Source organism: Bos indicus, chromosome 7, assembly GCF_029378745.1.
Source record: "Bos indicus isolate NIAB-ARS_2022 breed Sahiwal x Tharparkar chromosome 7, NIAB-ARS_B.indTharparkar_mat_pri_1.0, whole genome shotgun sequence".
NCBI classification, from domain to species: domain Eukaryota; kingdom Metazoa; phylum Chordata; class Mammalia; order Artiodactyla; family Bovidae; genus Bos; species Bos indicus.
In genome coordinates this window covers 33,987,212-33,992,927 of record NC_091766.1, presented here as the reverse complement: position 1 = coordinate 33,992,927, position 5,716 = coordinate 33,987,212, and positions in this window count along the sequence as shown.

Here is a 5,716-nt window from a genome sequence, read left to right as displayed (position 1 = left end):
TTTTCCTTCTGGCTTACTTCACTCTGTATGATAGGCTCCAGCTTCATCCACCTCATTAGAACTGATTCAAATGTGTTCTTTTTAATGGCTGAGTAATACTCCATTGTGTATATGTACCACAGCTTTCTTATCCATTCTTCTGCTGATGGACATCTAAGTTGCTTCCATGTCCTGGCTATTATAAACAGTGCTGCGATGAATATTGGGGTACCCGTGTCTCTTTCAATGCTGGTTTCCTTGGTGTGTATGCCCAGTAGTGGGATTGTTGGGTCTTATGGCAGTTCTATTTCCAGTTTTTTAAGGAATCTCCACACTGTTCTCCATAGTGGCTGTACTAGTTTGCAGTCCCACCAACACTGGCAACCACTTTTCTACTTTTAAGTTTCTGTGGTTTTTAACTACTCTGGATACTTCATATCAGAGGAATCATATAGTATTTGTCCTTTTGTGACTGGCTTATTTTGCTTGACATCATGTCCTCAGGATTCATTTATGTTGTAGCTAATTTAACAGAATTTACTTCTTTTATTAAGGCTGTGTAATATTTCATTGTTTGTCTGTCTGTTCATCTGTGAAGGAATGTTTGCTTTGCTTCTACCTCCTGAGTATTGTGAATGATTCTGCTATGAACAAGAGTGTGCAGATTTATTTTTGAGATCTTGTTTTGAATTATTTTGCATATATACCCAGAAGTGGGATTATTGGATCATGTGGTAATTTTATTTTTAATTTTTTTGAGGAGGTTCTATACTATTTTCTATAATGGCTGTACCATTTCACATTACCACTAAAAATGCATGGGGTTCTAAACTCTCTGGGTCCCCTCCTGCATTTGTAATTTTCTGTTCTTTTGGTAGTGGCCATCCTAATTAGGTGTGAGATAATATCTCACTGTGGTATTGATCTGCAATTTTTTTTAAGTTAGTAACAGTGTATATCTTTTCATATACTTGTTGGCCCATTTTTGTATCTTCATTAGAGATATGTCTATTCAAGTCCTTTGCCCACTTAAAAAATCAGTTGTGTTTCCTTGTTGAGTTGTGGAAGTTCCTCAGATATTTTGGATATTTGTTCCATATTACATATATGATTTTCAGATATATTTTCCCATTTCAATCCTTCTGTAGGCCTACAGCAAAGAATGTCTTCCTAATTTAGATGATGCTTTGAAGGTGAACTCAGCCTCTTTATCTTCTTTGAACAACAAATGGAAATTGAGATTCCTGCTATTCCAGCTCATGGGCCAGTGGTACTAATTTTCTAGTTGTAAAGAGCGTTCATTGATATCAGACAGATAATCTTCATTGATATCAGTCTGTGTCATTTCATTTGGAAAAATTTGAGTAAGTTGAAATTTATTCTTCCTAAATAGCTCAAGGACCCTCTGTAACAAAAGAACAGAGAGCCCCTCAGACTAGGAAGAGAAAGTGGGATTTGACATAAATCTACACATTTTAAGAATTAGAAATATATTTGACTTCTCAAGCATCTTTAAGGTCCAGCTATTCTTCTATGGCCAAGTTGGCCAGGATGATTTTCTGAGAAAAGAATACAAGGGAGGGGTATAGTGGATACGCTATAGAATGCCTCAAGACAGTGCCAGCATAGATTTATATGGAAGATTTATATGTAACACTTAAGCAAAATTTTGTCAAACAGTTTCTTCTTTATTTTAATGTCATTAAAAGCTTGTCTTAGCCTATATTTGGTATAATTGAAATATCCCATAATCATCTCAATTTGCAACAATCTTTATCTTTTAAAACCCTGTGATATTTTTATAACTAGATACAATATAAAATTAGCTGGCAGATGAGAGATTATGATTAAGAAGAAAAAAGTGCCAATACCAAAACTTATAAAATGGTTTTACTTAGTGTGATAATTTTTATAAAAGTGAATATAAGCTTGAGTCTTAGTGTTAACCATTCAAATATGGTACGCACAGTGACTTAAAAATTATGACAAATTCAGCAGATTATCTAATTTAGTAAAGTACCTTAGCTATTAGAATGATTTTTAGCCACCTTGTAAAGAGTGAAGATAGAAATTATTTTTATGGTATCCATCCACACATATTCGGGAGGGATATTGTGGTCTGTGGAAATCCTGACAAAAATGACTGTGTTTTGTGCACCTTTTGGTGATCTATTGTGACATAGTGTTTACTTCTATAATTTGAAAGCAAACTCAGATTTGGATTTTAGGACATGTATTTGTGAAACCATTTTTTCACCTTGAGACCTTATAAAACAGTAAATCAATATATTTTCTTTCAATGCTCAAGGGCTTCTATTTTGCATATATATTTGCCTTCATATGCCTTTTTCACAATATTAAAAATCAGGACTCTTCCAGTGTGTTAGGTTTTAATGTAGTCATATGGTTTGCTTTAAATTAGTGTTAGCAACAGAAGGAGTTGCTCTTCATTTTGACTCTTCATTCAGTGCTTTCACATTGTATCTATAATACATACATTAAAATTTTTTTCTTCTGTTTTTTTTTTTTTTTTTTTTTTCCTGAAGCTGGGCTTCTTTTTGCTCACTAAACAGTAAGCAAGATAATTAATAAAGCAAAACACTGTTCTCTCAACTTTGATTATTGTTTATGAATTTGTTTATGGGTGTGCTTTTTGAATTTTCTCCAGCTTTCCGTTGCTGATTTCTTTGGTATGTGCCATTAGCCTTTGTAGATGCTTAAGTTCTTCAGGAACAATGAAGCTGTTTTTTCTGCCTAGGTTGCTCACAGCTGACTCTGTCCTAATGAGCAGTCAGGACAGGTTTGGTATGGTGATGACATTCATCAACATTTTGTTTTGCCCAACTCTGTGACATGCTGTGATGGAACTGACCCCATAGGGGTCTCATAGGTAGGGCATACTAAGCATGAAGATGATGATGTTTAAAAATTGAGCATGTCATATATGTGAGGTCATTGGTGGTCTCGAAAAGTTTTCACATTATGTCATTTTATGTCCTTGGAACACCTGAATACTCAGGAGAACTTTACCCCAATGGATAAAAACCTGTTAATAAGATTATGGTAATAGTGATACCGTTGGACTTTCCTGGTGGCTCAGTGGTAAAGAACCCGCCTGCCAATACAGGAGACGTGGGTTCAATCCCTGGGTTGGGAAAATCTCCTGGAGGAGGAAATGGCAAGCCACTTCAGTATTCTTCCCTGGGAAATGTCATGGACAGAGGAGCCTGGGGAGCTGCAGTCCATGGGGTCTCAAAGAGACATGGCTTAGGGACTGAGCGTGAACACAGTAGTGATCCTAAGTAATATAGTATAGCAAAAAGTTAAGTCTACTGCCCAGTCCTCCTGTGCCTTTACCCCAAACCTGAGGGCTTTGACTCATGACAGTGCATTTTCCTTAGATCCGTATTCTGGATACCATGGTAGCTCTGGGCCCCACAATCACTCTTAATCAACAGTTCTTAAACTTTAGGGGGGAGTGTTATTTATCCCATTGAGAATCTAATGAAAGACATAGACTCTCTCTAGGGGAAATAAACATCAGCGCATAGGATATTTTAGAAATAGCTTTGAAGCCTTCATAGAGTACCCTGAAGTTCATTTCAGGATCCTCTAGGGTCAACTAACCTTTGTCCTTTGATTACCTTGCTAAGCACTGTGGGATGTGTGTTACATGAGTCATCTCAGTTCAATCCAACAGTGACCTGCTGAGACAGGTCCTGTGTTACACTCATTCTGTACCATAACAAGATGGAAGCACAGAGAGCGTTAGGAGCTCTGTTACACAGGAGGTAAGCAGAAGAGCTGGGATTAGAATTTATGAAGTCTGGTATCAGAGCTGAAGATGCATGGAGTCTAGTTTTAGAACCCTTGCTATAGAGAATGTGATTCTAAGCTGAATTCTAATCTGAAGGAGCACCACGATTATTGGAAAGTTATAGGGGTTCTGAGTCACTCGGCGTCAGTGATGTGATCCATAACAGCAACTTTTGACCTCACCCATGTGGTTGTTACAAAGGCAAGCACTCATCACTCCAGAACTATATAATCTTAGTAAAAAATTTTAGGAGGTTTGTGTGCACATTAAAGTTCAAGTATCATTAGCTTAGGTCCTGCAGCATTAGCAACTCTGCCACCCCCTGAAACCATTTTTGAGCTTAAAATTAAATCTTTGATAGTTTTGGGTAGTATTGTGTATTGGTTCCTGGTGCTGTAAGTGAGAGTGATGGTATGGTTGTGGGGAAGGTGATTTAGGGAGAGGTGGAGCCAGCACTAAGCAAATGTGTGTGAAAACAACAGATTGGTGCCCAATAGGTCCCCATTCTCTGAGGCAATTGAGAGATCTATTGCAAATGTCCTTTTAAAATGGCAACATTCTAGAATTGAGAAACAAGTTGATGGAAGTGCCCTTCAAGCAGCACAGGATGGTTCTGGGTAGTACGAGGCTATGGAGAGCCACTACAGCTTCAAAATGAAAAGCTTTCATCTCTCGTGACTGTTTTCTGCAGGTCACCATTGTTATGGTAGGTCTTTAAGAACTGATGGGGGTGTGTCCCACCTGGGAAGCAGCTGTGCTCTGGGCTGATTTCCTCACCCCCATACCCCCACTGTATGACCTGTTTCCTTCCCTCTTAGATCCCTGCTTAGCTTTGGTGTCACTGCCTCCCTTTTACTCAATTGCCTCCACTCTAGATTGTTACCATCTTCACTTGGGTTCTGCAACCCTTTCTTGTTTTTGAACTACAGTAAGTTGAACTTCCTATCGCTAAATACTGCTGCTGCTGCGGCTAAGTCGCTTCAGTCGTGTCCGACTCTGTGACCCCATAGACGGCAGCCCACCAGGCTCCCCTGTCCCTGGGATTCTCCAGGCAAGAACACTGGGGTGGGTTGCCATTTCCTTCTCCAATGCATGAAAGTGAACCCTATCCCTAAACTGGAGCTCATACCAAGCATAGTTCTTACACTCAGATCTCTCTTCATGTAAGACCCTCTTTTGTCACTGAGAGAAGTCATTATGGTTAATTCAAAGGCTCACAGAAATTGACCTGTTTAAGTCATATATGTGCATTCTGGAACATTCTGTGGAATAGTGAGGTAGAATGAGTAAAATGTCCTCACAGACATGCTTTTTTATTGAGAACTCAACTCCAGCAAAGATTTTATAGTTAATTTAATAGGTCCTGGGATAGATATTGGATTTCTGTGAGGATGAGTGAAGAGATATTTATTTGGATGTTAGGAGAGTTGTGTGTGCTTTTCTTTTTCTGAGCAGGGAGCCTGAAATCTACTTAGAAATGTAACCATCAGCCCAAAGGGAGAAATCTCTTAGAACAAGCAAAAAAAAAAAAAAAAGACGTTGCTAATAATTTTGATTTCTGTACCAGGAGTGTTCTGTAAAAGTGGTGCCAAAAATTCCCCTTTAGAAACATCTTATTTCATTGTATTTTAAAGTTCAGTATGGTGAATGACAGGGAAGCCTGGCATGCTGCAGTCCATGGGGTCACAGAGTCGGACATGACTGAGCGACTGAACAATATAGCAGCTTCAACTGATAAAGCTGGACGACACAGTGTTTCAGAATGTTTAATATGGGTCTCTACATTTGAGTTAACTAGAGAAAACACACACACACATACAGTCGAAATTATAGACATTTATATAATGAGCACTGAGGCATATTGATACTTGGCATGATACTATTATCTCCTAAAATGCAAGGAAATTCACAGCCTTGATA